Source organism: Cydia fagiglandana, chromosome 20 (assembly GCF_963556715.1).
Source record: "Cydia fagiglandana chromosome 20, ilCydFagi1.1, whole genome shotgun sequence".
NCBI lineage: Eukaryota > Metazoa > Arthropoda > Insecta > Lepidoptera > Tortricidae > Cydia > Cydia fagiglandana.
The window spans coordinates 6,319,059-6,340,655 of NC_085951.1; positions in this window are offsets into that span (position 1 = coordinate 6,319,059).

The window sequence follows — 21,597 nt, forward strand, 5'->3', positions numbered from 1 at the left end:
TTGAAATGTTTACACTTAGTTAAGTACCCAATGGTAGAGAGAAGACCCGTCTTCGCCACATCCTTTAGTTGAAAAAGGAGGAGAAAATGGGAGAAAGTCAAATCTAATTTTCGAAGAGAAATCTGAATCTGCAATTAAGGTTCAATCTGAGATCAAACAGAAAACCGACTCAAAACATACGAATGATAAACGCTTTCTCATCAAATACAATTTTATTAAAGCAAGTCCACTGACTATGAGAAAATTTATTCGCCCTTAGCAGACTAAGCCCATGTATGGACTTGACTAACGTTAAAAAAGCCTACTACGGCTACTTTAACTCCATACTAACTTACGGTATTGACCTGTGGGGCTGGGCTGCGGAACGTGAACGAGTATTTAAACTCCAAAAAAAAGCAGTGCGCATCATCGCTGGTGTAAGTTGGGACCATCCTGCAAAGCAGTTGTTCAAAGAACACAATATATTAACTGTACCCAGTCTTTACATATTGGAACTGGCTAAGTATGTTAGGTGTCACATTAACCACTTCCATACCAACGCTGATGCGCACGGCTCCATCACGCGACGGCGGCATGACCTGAGCTTGCCACACACACGATTGGCTAAAACTAAAAAATGTCTTACCTCCATTGGTCCGAAGGTTTATAATAAGATCCCTCCGGCAATTAAGCAGGCCCCGAGTTACGCCTCATTTGTTCGACAAATGAAAACAAAACTAATTAAAGACGCTTTGTACTCCATTGACGAATTTTTTTGTAGTAATTAATAAGTATTTAAAATGTTAGATTTAATGTTATGTGGTAAATACAAAAAAAAAATTGTAAATGTATAAATATATACTGTTAATAATAATTAAAAATGGTGTACAAATTATAAATGTAAATAAGCCCATGTGCAGGGCCGGATTTGAACGCCCCAGTTTCGGCAAAATTATTAAATTATACCTATTAAGTATATATGTTAACTATTTAATGACGTATAAAATGTAAATTTTATGAATAAATAATTGAAAATTGAAAATTGAAATTGTTGTTTTTCGATTTTATTACTCCGGCCAAATTTATAAGGAGAGCAAATTTCTATTTCAAAAAGTTTTCGTTTACTTCTTTCTTTAGAAATTTATTAAAACCAGTCAATAATTGAGACGTGTTACGTTACGTAATGTTCTGCCCAAAACACAGCATAATGAATGTAATATTCGAAGCCATTTCCTGGTCCGTAAGGTGCGAAAATGATCATGAATAAAGTGCATAAAAGTATGGGTACTAAAATTTTACATCACGGAATTAAACCATAGTGTCCTTGTTGCTTTCAACTCGTTCTGTAACGATCCACTTTAGCGCAGGCCTCTTCAAAAGGTCGCTGAGGACAATCTTCAATTTAAATACTTTATCGGTGGTTAAAAACCGAAAAGTACTTATTTCATACCTATTTGTTTTTAGCAGTTCCTTTGCTTTAAATTTTGCGAAAGTCTTGTTTAAAGACACAGCGAGCTGCAATTTTGCGGCTGGGTGTACATAGGTACCTATCTTAATTGGTATTGAAAAAAAAAGTCATGCCGGATGATGGATAATTGGATTTTCTTTGTTTCTTGGGTAAGTATTGAGGTATTTGCTCAAACGATCTAATTTCTTGTATAAGTTTAAAAGAGTAGAAATAAGTTTAGTGGCACACTACAGTAGGTACGCGTCCGATGATGTTTTTTTAACTTCTTGGTTTAAAGTAGGTATGTACATATTTAATCACTTTTTTCAAGATAATATTCGTGCTAATCTTTCGAACTACCTATGTGAACCTCTTGTTTCACCTGTAAGTATTCTTTAGTAAATATAGAGCGACCTTGACAGCCGATGCTCAGCGAACAACGAAATATAAAATAATGCAACTTTGAGATTCCTTATCTGTGACTTAAACTAAAGTGTATTTTATTTTTAACCGACTTTAAGATTTCAAAAGGAGGAGGTTCTAAGTTCAGTTTGCTAAGCAAGTTAGGTTTTCATCAAGCCACATTTTTGTCAAGCTTGAGTTTTGATGTTGGATTCCATGAGGAATTGAGAGAACTCTCAACTCTTATAAGCATAGCTATGTCCCTTCGTTTTAATTTTTTCGATTTTTAGATTATATATAAGTGAGGAGTGTAAAACAAATTCCATGCAATTTTTTAAATGCTACTCTGATAATAATTAAAAGTTGGTGCAACGATTTCCTTTTTGAAAGATAAGCTTGTGGGGTGGTGTGATATGTGTCCTATCCAATCATTAAAAAAAACTAAATGCCGCCTTAAACTCCCCTTTGTGATTGCAATCTTCCGGTAAATTTTAAAATAAAATTAACGCAGTTTCGACTTAAATAATAGTGTATCGAGGCGTAAGATCTTTTGAGTGTTCCGACAGTAAAGGAAGCGCGCGTTCGTTATCTGCAACATTTTCATCCGCCTTTTCGTTTTTTTTTGCAGAAGTCAAGTACATAGTACATACCTTACACGTATTAAGATGATTACCACCTTCGCTGCGGCAATGCGACTGGTCTTTCGACCCCCTACCGCAATGAACGTGTTACCCAAAATAAATGTGTTAAGTATGTGAAATCTGTGTCTTAACACATTCATTCCCACCCAGCCAAACAAGACGCTCGCGCCAGGCCACAACAATCATATGTATAAAGCAGTAGCACCACGATCCTGACTATCGGGTCGTCTGGCCCGGGAACGAAATCACCAAATACCCGATAGTCGGGTTTTCGGCACTGAATGTCTTAATAAATAAATATATAGTTAGTGCGAATAATGTAAAACTTATTGCTTCTTGCCGAAGGGTGTTGTGTTTCGGCGTACAGTCGACGTGAAAGACATATTATGTTTACATTTTTCGCCTTATTACAAGGAGTAAGGTGCAAAAGTGTAAACATAGTTTTGACGTCGATTGTACATTGAAGTCAGTGGGCGGCTCCGCTCCGGGTCCGGTGCAATGATATCGAATCTACATCTACTACAAATTTACATCTGACGATAATTCTGTGGCCCTAGTGAAAAAGGGTACAAGTCTCGCGCAGCTTAGGTGTAAAAGGGCATAAGGGCATAAGGGCATAAGGGTGGGTGTTACTTGGAACCTACGTCCTTTTATAACTGCGCTGTCCGAGACTTGTACCCTTATTCACTAGGGCCACAGAATTATTTCTTACATTTTTACTTTAAAAAAATACGTACAAAGAATAATATATAAATTATTTCATTCTAAATTAACAACAATCACTTACAGCAATTCCAAAAATTCGATCAACAGACGTGTGTCACTGCGTTGATTTAGTGAAATCCGTATTAAAACGTTAACTTGACCCCAGTTCGCTTGATTTACGGTCAGCCCATTTGTCAACGTTAATTGGCTTAATTATTTGGTCGTGTCATGATCATGTATGTTCCTATCGCACTGCGAGTGCGGGCGAGTCAAATCTGTGTAAACCATTGTAACTGAGAGCTTGAGATGCGTAAAAACTACTTGTAATTGCAGTTCACTTAGTCAGGGTTTTGGATACGGTTATCAAGTGTTCGGAATGAGCGCCGTTAATTCACCATCGGCAGCACAATGCCGCTTGCCTTGTTGAGCATCCGGATCCTGGCAACATAACAGGTGACACCTTTCGCTCGCCCTGCGCCTATGATGTGTGAAATTAAAAAAAGAGGGCGAGAAGGGATGGTGGAAAAGTGTGTGCCGAATTAAGATTGTAACTATTGTAAGCAACCTTGCCGCTGCATGCATATTATAGATAACATACCTACTTCTTATTATGCTCTTCTGTACTGAATAACTTAGTAAGTAACTATTTTTAGTGACATTTTTTTAACTCTCGTGGAATAACAGAGACAGTTCGATATGTCAATTAAAATGCAAGTAATTACAATAGAACCTATTATATTTACTCGTAGTAGCTACCTAGTTAGTACCTACCTAGCTACCTAAGATTGTTCACACCTTGCCGTTATACTATGTCTTAACTAAACATCAGGCTCTCTCTCTCTCTCTCAGGAAAAGTAAGTCAGAACCTAATTTTTAAGCTAACTACGTGAAAAATGTCTAAAATAATTCCACAAAAAGTAGTTATCGCAAAGTCGACACTACATTTTGTAGGTTATCTAGGTACATACTCTACATTTTTCCTAGTGCTTAAATATAATTAATAATAATGCATTTGCATTACTTAACAGCTGATAAGTCCACAAACCGCATTGGGCTATCGTGGGGACTATAGCCCAAGCCCTCTCGCGCATGAGAGGAGACCTGTGCCCAGCAGTGGGACGTATACTTATAGGCTGAATTATTAATAGCTGATAAACGATTTTGGGTCATATCACAATTAAAAGAGACCTTTTTTATTGTTAAAGAATTTTGCAGGTATTTAGTTATTTTTTTTATAATTGCTAAAGTTTTTATATACATACATTAAAATTCAAGTAGGTAAACATTTAACATTTTGGACCCCAATGACCGATGGGTATATCCGCACCGTAGGTTCAACGCCAAAGACCGATAATCCGTCACAGACCACAGAGCAACATAGACCTACGTGCATATGCATAAAGTTCTATTTCAGTTTTGACACTTCGGTGACGTGGCGTCCGAGTGATAGCTTTTGTGTTTGACACGGCATCGAAAAGGTTAAATGTTCTAATTGAATGTCAGTAGCTAATTGCCCTAATTGATTGAGTAAGAATGTCGCTTTTTAAAGCGTAAAAAGGTTTCTAGTCCCGCAATCAAATAATAGATCAGTGCCGACATTTCGTCTTAAGTAAATCAGTGTACGTTTTAAGTGGTGAGACCTTGTCCAGGAAGACAGACACTTTAACAAAAACAACCCGTCATTTTTATTTAATTGCTGACACTCCAAACTTAGAAGATAACGACCATGCCGCAGGCGAACAAACTTTTAATAACACGTCCTGCCATCAATTACCTGCACTTTAATTATTTATTAAGAACTCAAATGAAATGACATGCCTCTGGCTTGCATTTATTAGGTGATTTACTTACTGCGCCTGATTAAATGGGCTATCTTTGAATAATTACGGCTGTTTTGACGCGGACAAAATTGATCGCCTTGGAATTATTTATTCTTCGTAAATAATTGGCAGTGTGTAGGTATTTAGTGGGTAATTTAAAATGCAATGAGCGTTTTAATGTTATGTGTGCTTTAATTTGGTAAAACATCATTTGTTTTATCGGTACTTACTACACACGCAGAACTATTTAAAGTTTTTTAAATGACATCGGGGGAAGCTGAAAACCGTTTTACATTTTGATTCTGCAGTAGCCGAACACGTTCTAGGCTATGCTGGGAAAGGTGTCATTTGCTATTTATGAAATGAAAAACCAAAACTTTTTCCTCGAATTATAAAAAAGGGCGTTTTTTGTAACTTCAAAATTTTTGCGAGGCTTTTCTGAAAACGTAGGGACGTAGGTTGTCGCCGGTGTTACCGACAATAAGCGCAGTCACTGTCACCTTTAAAAAGGCCCCAGTACACAATGGGCCATCGTGGGCCAGTCTCGGGGACGCATTTATGCGATCAAATCGGTCGGTTACATAGATTTATGGTGGATTTTAGAGCCCTCTAAATTGAAAAAATGCCCCAGAACGAAAATACTGGCCCCACAAATTGGTATTTTTGCGTCCGCACCTTATTTTATCGGTGATATCAGCGGTTGAATTCAGCGACCCAAATTTGCGTTTGGACGCCACGTCCTGATTCGATCGGACAATTTAAAAAGATTGGCGAAAAATTTACTAATCTGGATACGCCTTTACTGTCTGACATTTGAGTAATTAGTTGCAGTTTTTGTCAACACGGCAGCTGAACAGGGACAGGTGGGCAGTAGATCTAGCGATAAGCTAATTGATTGCTCGCATGCTGTGACTGCATGTTTTAGTAACCACTAGACACTATTATGATTGATTTTTATAAATTACCTGTTTTTTGGGATATACTTTTAAATTTTGACTGCCCTGCAAAAATCAGATTGACTGTTAAATTGCTAAAATAAAAATACTTAAATAAGAGAATCAGCACAATAAAATCAGCGCTGGCCCATCAGATTGATAATTGGTGTGGCATGCCACATCGCGTATATTCTGCAATGGACCTTACATAAAAAATTGTGCAATGCTTTATGTAGCATTAGCAACTAGTAGGTACCTACGAGTATAAATAAAAATACACTTAAATAAATTCAACTCCGGTTCAACACAAACATAGAGAGTCAGGCATAACACGGTAAACACATTACATTAGTAGATTTACAGGTACTACATAAATTATCCTAGGCACCTAATCAGTAAACACAATCGGCCTGTCCAGATCGATTGCTTAATTGATCACGGCTTTTACCACTTCAGCTCTGAAAAACCAGTCGCGCTCGCCGTCGACTCAAATACCAAAGCTTTGTTTTACAATCCCATTAATTATGTTTACTTAATTTTATTGTTGATCATGTGGCCAGAACAACAGTAAAGGCGTAAACATTGATAGCTAGAGCTGTCGTGCCATGCTGGCGCGTTTCCGAACTTAATCTTAATAAATTAATAAGCCCGCATATTTGATGATGACAAGTTGGTTCGGAGTTAGTGCGAATTAAGTAGAGATATAAATCTGTGGTTTCGTGACCCGTTGACCACTTCAATCTGTTCTTGAGGCTTGGTGGCGCCTCGCCGGATTGGGTACAGAGACGAATACAATTTCTAAAGGGCCATGCTTGTTCCTGAAGGAAAAGGCCACTGCGTACTACATGCTTAGATGCTACTTAAATGTATGACGTAATGACGTAATACATTTGTTTAAGTACAGTATATTAAGCATGTAGCCACATGAGTTGGAATTTTGTGCGTAAATGTTTATGTATACTTACAGAAAGTGGCATGACAGCAGACAAATGCGGTAGTAGATATAATAATTATGTAAAATATAACAAATCAAACGCGACATCGCCATTTATCACATATAATAATCCTTAATATGGTAGGAACGGTCCTATAATATTTATAAGTACGAGTACGTAATACTTAATATAATATAAGTATAACATACACGGAAGTTCCTTAGTAAAATTTTGCTATATCTTGCTGTGCAGGTATAATGTTACGGCTTTTATGATTAAATACTTAAAAAAATATATTAAAGCGTGTAACATAATGAATATAAAATAACTTATTAAAATAAACTAAAACTACAAACGAAATAAAATTAATACTATTATAAAAGAAACTCACCTATCAAATAAAATAAAAACCTAATTATAAAAAGAAAACCCTCTCTAGTAGGTCCGCCTGTGGCATTGTACCCATGACATTAAATTAAATTATTTTTCACCTCAGCAGCTCCAACAAGGGTACTTTGCTTCTTAAAAACAGTGAGCAAAATGAGATTTTGCTCACTGAGTCATTTTGTCTCACTAAGTGAGCAAAATCGCATTTTGCTCACTGAGTGAGACAAAATGACATTCAAGTGACCTTTATAGTCAAATGTCATTTCAACATGCGGGGTCTAATACAAGTTGGGTTCTATTATCTCTGTCCCTCTAGGTATGTTCTCACTGCTTAGGGTGAAAAATTTTGTGTACTACACGAGATCAAAGTTATTTACATCTCGTGCGCTTTTGAATCCCTTACTACGCTCAAGATTCTAAATTAGAATCTTTCGCTTGCACGGGACTCAAAATAAGCACTCGAAGAAATATCAAACTTTGATCTCTTGTTGTACAAATAACTATTGACACAATTCACTTGTATACCTATACTAAACTTACTGCCAAATTGTATCAAATATTAGATACCCAGTTTGAGAAAATTAATCATAATACGATACGTACAGGTTCGCTTGCACCGAAATGATTATCATTTCGGTGCAAGAGAACATGTAAGTGTTATTATGATTAATATTTTGCAAAAAAAAACGGGACTCATTTATAATTAGCATGTAAAGTAGGCAACTTAACAACTTCCTATTGAAAAATTTGTTGACATTCTTGTTAGTTTTGTCAATGAATGGATTTCAAAATCGCAAATGAATGTTATTGCAATAGGTAATTGCTACCGTGGGGCTGGCTCGTTGGCGACCGGCTGTGTCGACAAAGTGCACGTAAATATCGGTGTCCACGTAAGTGGGCCATTAAATGAAACTAGTTCCTTGGATTATTGAAAAATGCAATTCTATTATTTTTAATAACAATGTTTAGATTTTTAGATATCAAAATAAATTAAAAATTAATCGGTCGGTTTCAAAAATAAACCGGCCAACCAACCAGAACATTTCGTTACAGATTCCTTACAGCCATTCAAAGGAAATGATTTTCTTTGTTTAAGTATATATGTATAGCGTACCCATAAACTGAAATAATGGATCACCTGGAACATACATTACATACTAGGTACGATAAGAATGTGAAAGAGGCACTAATATATCCCTGTAAAATCAATAATTGATAACGGAGGCGGGCGGTTGAAAATTACCTAAGGCATGGGTGTCCATATGTTATGGCTACGGCCAGGTCAGTTTGGAGTTAACATGATTATGGTTTGATCTGTACATTTTGCTTGTAATGTAGGTACCTACAATCTACATCGTTCGAGGCTAATATTACCTCTACACTACCTACAGTTACGCGTACAGTTTTGAGCGCCCTGTATGCTAAAGTTGTTAAGTAAAGTCTTCATTCACTTGTACCGACTTGTACTGTACATCTAATCTAAATCTCAAAGGCATTCATGAAAAAATCAGTAGCCAAGTGCAAAACGCGGCACTCACACCGAGCGGCTCGGTTCGCCGCACCGACTGTTGTAAAGCGATACATTACACCTAAATGTTACAACTCAGTCACCTTTAGAGAGACGGATGATTGGGCTGGCCAGACTACATCTACCATTTTCGCATTCCTTGTCATAGCTCGATTAAATTACGAGTACTTCGGTGTGGTCGTACCATTACTCAATCGGATCGGGAGGCCGGACTAGTGTAATTGAGCTATTAAGACGCAACGGTCTTTTGATCCGGGTACTGTTGCCGCTTAGGGGAATAATGCTATACGTAAAGTAAATGAACTTTATATAGGTACTAAGTATAAAGGTGTGAATAATTATAAAACTGAAAAACTGGCAAAGCCCTCCAGCGGTAGAGATCGGATTAGAACTGGCATCTCGAACTTTAGCATCGGAAGCTGAAACCACTACATTTTAAAAACAAAGTCCCCACCGCGTGTGTGTATGTCATCATCATCATTTGTTAAGGGGCTCACAGATTACCAGTTCGTCAGTTAGTTAAACGCAAAAGTTGACAGCTCCGAACAACTGACAGGCTGATATCGTCCGGCGAACTGGTAATCTGTGGGCCCCTTAAGGTTTAGTGTAACCCGTGCGAAGCCGGGGCGAGTCGCTTGATTTTTCCCTGATAGTGTGAATAATCACTGAAGAACACTTGGTTTTAATATTCCAGTCGTAAAAATTGTAACCTATCATCATTCTTCTTAGCTATGAAACGAGTACCGTGAAATTGATGATTTAAAAGCTTTAAACGTCTTACACCCATGTTAATTGGCGAAAATAATTAGATTTATAGCTAATAACAAATAATAACTGAGGAAACGTATCATATAAAGTATAAACGATATAATTGTTGGTGAGGCCTAATGTTAACAAAGATTATTCTAATCGCTCACCAATCGCAGGCGAGTTCATCGATGAAACGAACCAGCATTGATTGTGTGCGAGATGCAGAGATGACTGACCCTCCCCTGCAAACAAGTTTCTATGCAGTGCTTACGTAGCGCCCTTCTGGCATCTATAGCAAACATTATAAGTTATTTGACATCCCACAGTAAGCCGAATTTCCTACGAAAGTTTACATCATCTCACACATATATATCTTAGAGGCCTCTCGCAAACTTCGAATGGTCCCTTCAACGCAAGAGCAAGATGTAGGCAAATTGTAATGTATCTTAATGCAACTTCTATTATACACTGGAACGCCATTAGAACCCCTTTAAATGTCTGAGTCCTGGACTTTCTCGCACCCTTATAGGTACATCCTGCGAACAAAAGTCCGAATCCCTTAGGTTTCGCCCGAATCCTCTACTCACCCGGGTTAGCGAAACCACTAAGAATAGACACGACCAGGAATCAATTGCTAAAACTTTTGTAACGCGTAAAACTGATTAATAGCTCAGAAATAAATAGAGCGGGTAATCAAACAGTACACGCACACACTTGCCGCCTCGCGCCTGTCTGGCAACAGCTTTCGACAACCTTAAATTAAGTGAATAAAGGTCATTTTGGCATGGATACGGCTGTGTTAAAATTATGCAGATGCATTTGACGGACGCAATACCATAGTTGCCAAAGTGCAGAGTAATAATGCATGAAAGAATGCAACAGTGCTAATCACTAATAATTGTCATGTAGAAACAGTCAACGTGAGATTGTGTTTGGGTATTTTTTATTTGACTTGCATACAAAATAATTAACATTAGTACCAGTTCCCGATGTCCAATTAATGAAATGAAATGAATGAAATGAAATGAAAACATTTATTTTCAGGCAACTATTGGCCCATAGATAAATACCTTAAAACTAGCATACATATTAATACAAAATATATCTTAAAACTAAAAACAAAATTATGGCTGCGATGCAGTTCGCAACCCCGCAGTGTCAGGGAGCCGGCCGCGGAACCGCCGGAACTTGACACCCTTCGGCCAAAACTCCTCCTTGGTATTTAAGTATGCTGAAATGACCCCAGTACAATGTTATAGCAGTATCAAGCAGGGAGGAGATGGGTTAAAATGCCATGGCTTTTGCACCGATGTCACACTTACGTACGAATCTACAAGTGCAACAGAGAGCCAACACGTCGAACGTGGTTCGCGGTAGGCCCTCGGTTTCCGGTTTTAGATCGATAATCGATATCAACGATCAGTTGGTTTATTGAATGCGAAATTTATAACGTTGCCGGTGTAATGGGCGGGAAATTAAGTTTGACGTGGATTTGTGAACTGACCAGTTCAGCGTATCGGCATGACGGGAGCTGACGAGAGTATTTTAGTTAGGTCATAATTATACCTACCTAATAATTGTTTTTTATTTGTATCCATAGCTATAAGCTATAAGCTGATGGGCTTAGGGAGCACGAGGCAGTTGATTTCTCCTGACACCCCCCCGGCGTCATCACTCTTATCTGTAGCCATAGACGGAAAATTTAACACATGAGTTAGACAGACTGCCGGTATCGTCCTGGGTCGTCCCATTCGTTTTTCGTCAAATTCTTAAATTAGTCCTACTCTGCTTTCGTCGCTCATTCTATATTGAAAGCCACCGACGATTGTGACGAATGTAGAATGAGTGACGAAAGCAGAATAGGACTAATTTAAGAACTTGACGAAAAACGAATGGGACGACCCAAGACGATACCAGACTGCCAAGTGCTCGTCGCTGCTAAGACCATATTAGGTAGTACATGTTGTTTATAAACTTTTGTAGTTAGCAATAGAGACGATATAACTATTTTTATACAGGGTGGCCATAAAATAAGTGCATTCCCGTTGGTAGGGGGGTTTTGGGATTATACTGAGCAACTTTTACAATGGGACCAACCCCGAAATCGCGAAAAAAGAAATTTGCCGGTTTCATACATTTTGGCCGGTCCATTTTCTAATATGGGAGGGTAAATTTTTTTTCGCGATTTGGGGGTAGTAAAAGTTGGTCAGTATAATCCCAAAACCTCCCTGGCAACGAATATGCAGTCAGTTTTTGGCCACCGTTTATAATCAATCTTTATATTTACGATCCATCAATATCATTGGGTGTAGTGGCTCCTCTACACGATGGGCCAGCGCCGGCCACTCCAAGGGACGCAGCCATGCGGTAGAATGAGATAGCAATATCACTGGCTCCCTCTAACGCATAAATACGTCCCTTGGAGTGGCCGGCGCTGGCCCATCGTGTATTAGAGGAACCATAAACAGTTTTGATACACCGTATTAATATCGCCTTATGTCATCTTAAGTATTACAAAATACAACAACAGTGCACTGAGTGTAAATTCTCCACACTTATTAGAGCACCGTAAATTGAGATTTAATCTCCCTCACACGTTTTTACCCGACTTCTAACAAAGACGGGTTATGTTTGCCTTAATCGTTATACTTGCGTCACTTTAATCTTATAACTGGATTGCGGTCGTCAGATATGGGCCGGTGAAATTGGTAGCAATTTCTGTCAATGTCATGACTGTTTACTATTATGATTGTAACATGAATTTAACATTTGTTAACTGTTTGTTTCACGCGGGTTTACTTGCTCGATAGGAACTAATTTGTACTTAATGGGAATAATATAGGTACCTATAAAACAAGCAAGCGTGATGTAAAGCGACTACTGAAGCCTAATATAGGATCTTGCAAATGTAAGTTATGTAAGTACTAAAGTTACACGCGAGTTGCTGACCCTTAAAACATATTATAAGATAAGATGCATCAAACTTTTTACTGTTTAGCTACCTACTGTTTAATTACCTATTTAGGTTTCAAAATACAGGGTGATTCATGAGACGTGAGCAGGACTAATCCTGCACACTCAGTAACTAATAATTGATCGATCACCGTCGTATTTAGCTGAAACAACCACACTTTTTCCTATTTTGTAACTTTTTGGCGAGGGCAAATTTAATTCTCTACAATTATGGTCACCCTACAAGACCTAATTAATAAACATAAAACCTATTTAAGCATAATGACAGCATTTTGATTACGAAGAAAATAAACTGTCAAACGAGTGTGATAAGAGTTTTCAAAAGTAACCGGACCGTGATGACTTCAATTTGACACGGAATATCGGTAGTTTAGTATTCTAATTGTAGGGTGACCATCATGCATGTCGTAAATAAATTAATAACTTTTTTTTCAACACGACTAGAAAATTAACGTTAACCTCACTAATACTGATACGAAACAGTTGCTTATAATTTACAAAATGCGCAGTGTTAGTCCTGCTCATGTCTCCTGAATCATCCTGTATAATTCATATGTTACCTATATCAATCAAATAAACGGACAAATCGACTTTGTGGTCTTAATAATATTAGTAAGCAAGATAACAGCATGTTTACGAAAACAATTTATTTCTATTACCGAGTGATGTAACGCACTGAATGGCAGTTGGCGTGCCATTGAAAGCAAAACTCGACCGCGGCCCCGTGCGAGATCGAAAGTGCAAGCGCAGCGATGCGCTCTAGGGATTCCCTGAAGGTGTGTCTCCATTTGAGCTATAGGAACATTAGAAACTATCGTTATTTTTTTATAGAAATATGTGTGTATCTACACGGCCACTACCGTGGACGAGACCTTATTTTAGCATCATTCCTATTAGAAAAGATGTTCTCGAAGTTGAAAACTAGGTACTGTGAGAGGAGCATTCGGGAAAAAAATATGGCGATGTTACTGGAATTCTTGCTAAGAATAGAACGATTCAGGGATAAATGATTTTAGGCACAATTTGCTTCATTTACGTTAAGTAATTAAACCATGCATTTTTTACACCTGCAGCCTATGGGTCAACTACAAGCGGAAGGCTTACAACGCTCTACGCGTACAACATAATATTATAATGCTTTCAGGGTTCTGATGGGGTTGCCTCGTTTCTGTAGCGCCTCGGGGATGTTTGCCCATGCCGGAATAGATAGATTCCATGCCATCATGCGAAAGAGGTGTGCTTCAACCCTGAGCAGGATACGAGACAGCCCCAACAGATCCTGGGCATTGTTTCTGAAACGTGGGACAGCCCCCTAATGAGGCACTGGCTCGGTCTGCATGCGCCAGTTCCTTATGTACCGGGGTCATAGGTTAAGTTGGCTTTGTTTTCAATCTGCGTCAGTTTTAATATCACCCTATTATATATATATTAAAATTCATCGTTGTTCTCAAAACTGGCTCTTTAAGTTCCTTTTTCCAGACAGCTCATAATTTAACATAAATACCTATAGATAGCTCAGCTAGCTAGCCCAGTAACTGACCTGCGTCACTTTTGAAAAAGTTACCTACTACATGGTTCATAATACTTACCTACGCAACAGCGATACAGGTCGTTAAGACGTTTCTCAGGAGTTCGACTACACTTTTATCGCAAAAAGAACGCATAAATAACCAGCAACACGCCATCTTTCATGTGATAATCCGACAGGTGACTAAATGATAAACATGAAGTGATCCCTTCCGGTTCAAAAAGGACGTAAAAGACACATGTAAACTATTAACTTACGACGTTTATTGTAAGCAGAGCTATAACGTTGAGAAAGGAAAATGCAATTATTTCACCGCATATTGGGAATGCATGTTTTGGCGCATTTATACTATTAAACTTAAAGTTTGATTTTGAATGGCAAAATCGTTAAGAAATGCAACAATTAATAAAGAGTCGACCTTCGTCCGAGGAATTTCATGCATTTTGTTCCATTATTCTGATAGAAAGGAGAGATTATTCACTTATTGGCCATTGCCCACGCTTCCTGCTTTCCGCACGCGAGATACACAATATTTAATGATGATAATAAGCTACAGAAGTCATTTATTTTTGCAGGATTGCCAATCAGATCATTTTCTGAATAAGTATTCATTTTAATATTTTGCACTTGTCGAAGTATTCAGGGTACGCAGTTGAAGTAATGTTTATTTAAACGTCTGCATAAGGGACTTCGTAAATAATGGAACTTTGAAAAACACCTATTTGATCACTTCAGTTAAATATTCAATGTAAATGCATTCCTGTATTTTGTGAAGGCTAAGATAGCAGTTCCACTTCACTAAATGGCGGTTAATGTTCTATTTAGTACCTACTCCATTAGTTAAATAATTTATTGCAGCTTGAGAACTTAATTTAGTAGTATCAATAAAAGTTAGGAACAAGGGGTGGTGCTCAGGCCAGGCGTGGCTCACTCCGCGATTTCGTCGCTTTGCAACAGGTAGCTACAAGCACATCCGTCCCACACCAAATTTTGGTGGCTAGCCGTAAGTCGCGCGTGGCGACTGTCGCCACCTAGCGGTTATATCTGTCCTAATCGTACCAGACGCGTTTTGTTAGAAAGTGAATCTTCTATACCTAGTACTATTATTTATTCTGTGCCCAGGCGAAGGCGGTTCAGACAGATTTTCTTTCTGTACGTACAGAATCTAATATTTTTTTATATAATTAACTATACAATACCACTTACAGAGTAATCCAATACGTGATATGTATTACATGAAGGAATACAAATAATTAATAACAGTTAGCAACACACTTGAAATATTACAGTAAAATTAGACTATAACTATTTGGCAGATATCATAATTGCCGGCTTGTAATCTTTGTAAATTCACTCAGAGTGCAGTTATATTATATCTATTTTGGCGGAGACTGCATTCAATATTACTATTACCCTGAAAATGGACGCATTGGCAAGTGAATTAGTGCGCGCAGTGGTACTAAGTATATTAAATTTACAGTAATGGAGTAAGAGAGATTGTAGGTACCTATGTTGCTTAGTTGTGTCTTAACCATATGACTAACATGACCATGAAATGTCTTCTTAAATCTGCAACGTTTGTACTATCTACGCTAATTCTTTAACATCCTGCAATTAAAAGAATCAGTTGCATATTAATTAATAAAATTAGTTTGCTGGTTATTTTATACCGCCTTTCCACGATCAAGGATAAATACGATACTGCTCGAGGTAACTAAATCTGATATAGGTACCACCACACATCGATACTAAGGATAGTAAAATTTGTACAGATTTCGTTAAATATAATTGACGAGTTTGAGTATGTAGAAATTCTACATAATACTTTTAAAAATATTTATATAATAATCTGGGCAGACAAATAATAGCAAACTAAAAAGCTCTTTCTGTGTGAGCAACATTTTGTGCGAATTTTATTACTCCGGGACTATAGTTGTGTTTCTGTACACCACGTAAAATTTTATAGGAAGTTTATATAAACTTCCGATCCGAGAAAATTTTATAGGAAGTTTATATTTTTTAAACTTCCGATAAAATTTCTATTCGGACCTGAAAAAACTTGTATATTACTCAGTTTACTATTAACCGCCATACACCGGTAGTAACTACCTATATCCGTTAACCACATCACACTGACAAGTTTTTGACAGCCTAATTCCAATAGTTGACAGTTCAATTGTCGCCTCTATTGCCGAGAATGACTGAAGGCAGAAATTAGGGCAAAGGAAGGCGCAGCGTCAAACACTGACAGGCCTATTCGGATTTTGAGATAATCACAAGATCTTGAGACGATTTAGAGATCAACTAGATCTACATATTTATTAGTGCATTCGAACTTAATATACATACTTATAAAAACATAATTAAATAACTAACCTACAAAACTTAAACTATATCTAAAAATAAATAAAACTAAACTTAAAATAAATGATTACAAAATATCCACCTGCTGCATGGTGCCGTAGATGCTGGCAGCATTTCCTCGCTGTATCGCAATAGATATCGACTAGATGTGACTTGGATAACTAAGTCATAACTTGTCGAAATCTTTCAAAAGGACCAGAATTGCGGAAACGTCAAATTTGACATATCTATCTTACAAATATCTTTAAATTATCCGTATCGTAACTTACCGCAAAAATAGGCTACGTCAGCCACCTGAGAGCTCAGGATCGTCGCTCTCACTAGCCAGTGAATACCCAGTCGCCGAGGCCGAAACCGGCTAGGACAGGATGATGATGATCGTAACTTGTTGAAGTCTAGTAATAGAAATCTAATTCATTTTCCGAATCGAGCCGTGGGACATTTAAATGCCCAAACCCCAAGGCTCTACGCTATGCGTTGATTAGGTAGTAATTGGGTAATTGTCGGGGTGTGTCCGGTTATGCCACTGGGTTAGCAGGGGGCCTATAAACAAAGGGTCATTAATATCATTACCCATAATGAGCACTGTACTCTCAAAGATATTTGCGGGTTTAAGGCTGCAGCATAGTCCGAGCGATGTCGCTTTTGTTATAGTTATGTTATATAATACTTATATTTAGGCTTTATAAAATATGGACACAAAATAATCTGGTCATGCATGATATGGTAAATATTTTAAATGAATAAGGATCTTTAAGCTGCACTTTTTTAATGATTTGTGGATATCAAAGTAAACAATAAAAATACAATCATATACCTAACGTTAAGTTGTTTGTGGGTTTCACCATTATACATAATATATTCCACCGTACTGAAACGCAAAAACATGGGTGTCATTTTGGCTGGTCGATTTTCTATGGGAGGGTAAATATTTTTTTCGCGATCTCAGAGTTAGTTCCCATATTAAAAGTTACTCAGTATAATCCCAAAACCTCCCTGGCAACGGGTATGCAGTTATTTTTTAGCCACCGTTTATATTACCACCTGAAAACCGCAGTGTCGCCGAAATAATTTTTAGCTTGTAAGATTTTTACTTTTGTCTGTATGTTAGTTTGTAAGGTATCTATGGGCCTTAGTTGCCTGATAATGTGATAATAAATGATATTTAATTTTTTTTTATATTCTACAGCGTGTAAGACGCGGGCCTTACCTGCAGTAGTAAAATCAGCTGATTATCAACTGCATCTGGATAATTGTTACGTATTAGTCTCGTTTACGAACAACGGACGTAAGTGGCCGTAATAACGCCCTAACCACTAATTACACGTAGTTTATTGTCTGTTTACATTGACTTTTACAAGGCGGTCATCTAAATTCCTTAGTCGTTAGATAAAATAATAAGCGCTGGTGGCCTAGCGGTGAGAGCGTGCGACTTGCGATCTGGAGGTTGCGGGTTCAAACCCCGGCTCGTACCAATGAGTTTTTCGGAACTTATGTACGAAATATCATTTGATATTTACCAGTCGCTTTTCGGTGAAGGAAAACATCGTGAGGAAACCGGACTAATTCCAATAAGGCCTAGTTTACCCTCGGGTTGGAAGGTCAGATGGCAGTCGCTTTCGTAAAAACTAGTGCCTACGTCAAATCATGGGATTAGTTGTCAAGCGGACCCCAGGCTCTCATGAGCCGTGGCGAAATGCCGGGATAACGCGAGGAAGAAGGAAGTTAGATAAAATAATAACTTGTAGTGTTCTGAACAGCATAATAAGTATGATACTTATATATTTAGCACTATACAGGATGACGAACTTTAATCACGTAAGTTACCTAAACGTTTATTGCTCTTATTATGATTCGGTCAAGTAATGTTCTAGCTAGTGTATGAGCACAGAATAAATAATACACACAATATAAAATAATAGGTACAGAAGACTCACTCTCTAAAAAAACGCGTCTGTTACGATCAGGACAGATATGGCCGCTAGGTGGCGACAGCGCCACGCGCGGCTTATGGCCCCTCTACACGATGGGCCAACGCCGGCCACTCCAAGGGACGCATTTATGCGTTAGAGGGAGCAAGCAAGTGATGTTGCTGTCTCATTCTACCGCATGGCTGCGTCCCTTGAAGTGGCCGGCGTTGGCCCATTGTGTAGAGGAGCTCTTATGGCTAGCCACCAAAATTGGTGTGGAACGAATGTACTTTTAGCTACCTGTAGCAAAGCGACGAAATCGCGGAGTGAGCCACGCCTGGTATGGGGAAGAAAAACAAATTATAGCCAGCATTCAATGATTGTAGTATGATACCTTTGGGTATGCTTCTACGTACCTAGAGTAGTGTCCCGTCCCGTCCCCCTTACGTAACCCCCCCTTTTAGCATGAAAAATGTCCTAGATGGGACACTAGTTTTAAAAAACACGATTCGACCGAATCATTTAGGCACCGATTAAATATAACATTTGTAACAAGCGTGTGAATGGAGTTCTCGCGTTTTCGTGACAGCAAGATTATACTGGAATCAGTTATGTATCGCTGCCATACATGACCCAATTTTTTATTATTAAGCTATGAGCTTCATCACATCTGATATTTGAGTAATTCTAAGCATTTCTAGCCTGGGAGGCAAAAAGAAGCATGCGTCTATAGTTCGTTTTTTTTAGCATTAGAAAGAACTTCGCAGAAGTAAGCTTGTGGTTCCAAATCCGGCACTTTTAGCGGTAATAATTTGAAGTAAATTATATGTATTGACCGTGCTACATTAGATAATTCAATAATTATTAACAATAAAAGAGTCTGATAAAAACTGTACGCTTACTTCTGTGGAGTTCTTTCTAATGCTAAAAAAAAACGAACTATAGTCGGGGAGGGTGGGGTACAATGCAAGTGTCCTGACTGACTGACTGATTCATCAACGCAGAGCCGAAACTACAAAAGATAGAAAGTTGAAATTTGCACTCTAGATTACATTCATAAATTGTACAAGAGATAAGAAGCAATTTTGAGAAATTCAACCCCTAAGGGGGTTAAAAAGGAGATGAAAGTTTGTATGGGGTTCAAGTTTTATTTTAAGATAGGAATTTGAAACTTAGTAAAAAGATATATTATTAAAATACAAGAAAACTAATTTCAGCGTTTTTGAAAATTCATGATGATATCAAAAAAAAATTCGAACGCGGGACTTGAATCTATGTATTTGGGTATATTATTAAAAGACAGGAAAAGTAATTTCAGCGTTTTGTAAAATTCATCCCCTAACAGGGTTAAAAAGGGGTTGAAAGTTTGAATCTATTACAAATCCGAGTAGAAGCACATTTCTTATTGCCTCCCAGGCTTGAAATGCTTAGAATTACTCAAGGAACATATGTGATGAAGCTCATAGCTTAATAAAATTTTTTTGGGTCAACTTTATAACTGCTTCCGCTATTAGAGTCGTACACGATGACTTGTCTAGTACGTAAGTGATCTGCAACTCTACAACAATAATGAATTCTACATTTTATTACACAAGTTTATAACTTATTTTCATTCCAATACACAAACATTTGAAGATTGCGTAAACATTAAATGTGACAGGCCTAATTACAGAAAATGACAGTCTTTACGGCTAACTTTGTTTTAATTGGCTATAGATTGTTTAGTCTCGTTAACTTTAAGTACAGTTCGCTACGCAAATACGCGCTTTTTTACTAATTGGGTTAGTACCTACTTACTAATCAAGTTATTGCAATTATAAGTACCTACACCTTTACTAGGTACAATTTTTTTTTTCAGCTCGTAAAATATTTTCGTATGTCTGTCCAGCTGCTATTTATAAGTCGCATTTACATAACATTCTCGCGAAACCTACAAAAAACTGTATACGACGTCAGTAAATTAGTTTTTTTTTACCACAGTAGTAGGCTTTGTGAGAATTTATTTCGTGATTTAAATGTCCTGTTTTTATCTAAGGTTTTACTTCATTCTGATAAAAAATAGGTCATAGAAAGATGATGGGCATAGGGAATTGTTAAAAACGTTTAATAGATAAAAATGAAATTAAGTAATTAATTTTTACCAAAAAATGTTTTTTTTCAGTCCTGGAGAATCAATTCGGCAAATATTGTATCGAGTCCCATATGTTACAAAAAAAAAATGAAAGGTATAAAAAATTCTGAAACAAATAGTTGTCACGAAACCTTTGTTCTTAACCATGATATCGCCACAGAATAACTAATAGTAGGTACTATGATATCGCCCTTAATACTAACTAGCAAGTAATGGCCATACAAAAGACATCAACGGCGCGGCGCGGCGCGGCGCCGTCTCAGTAGTACGTAGAGAAATAAATAAATTCACTCCATACATACTTATGTCGGCGGCCGATCGTAAGATTAGGCAGATCGTAATGTTCCTGTGTAATGTTTTGACGATAGTCACATTAAACCAATATATAGGTAGGATAGGTTCGTTAGGTTGCTTCAAATGCCCGAAGGGCAAATTGCCCAGAAATGGGTCCGTCGACTTAGGGAACGAGTCAAAGATTTTCACGTTTCACTATATGCCTAGGAATTTCACGATATGCCTGATCTTACGATCGGCCGCCGACACATAGATGAAAACCGATTTACGAGTATAACAAGTTATAAGCGAGCTTTGTAAAAAAAATTTTCATTCAATTTAAGATTTAATTTTAAACTTAAGCCAGTTTAAAACTAATTTTTAATAAGTCTTATCATATCTCCCATACCGCTTATTAATAAATAGTTAACAAAATCCATGAATAGAGTAAGCACCTTAAGGTCAAGTGCTTATTTTTCCATGGTCCTGGTTAGAATCGGTTCATCGATCAGTTGGCGTGCATTTGCAGATTGTAGTCCTTACCTTTTGATTTAATTAGTTACCCACTTACTGCCAATATCTACGACTATACGACTTTAATAAACCGTTTAGTTTAGAATAAAATACTTAAACGACAAATAAACTTGATTTAATTTGCAAACCAATGTTCTAATACCCATTTATAAACGTTAAAAGCGACTATGTAATATAATAAAGGTAATAATAGAATAATTAATTAGGTTAGTATCTACTGAATTTATAAAGTTGCCATCATATGACATTACTGAATTTTCCTTACGTTTTGTTTTTATGTAGGGTTATAAAATTTACTTCAAACTGTACAGCTTTAAAACAATAAATATTGTAGTCATTTTAATAACATATATTT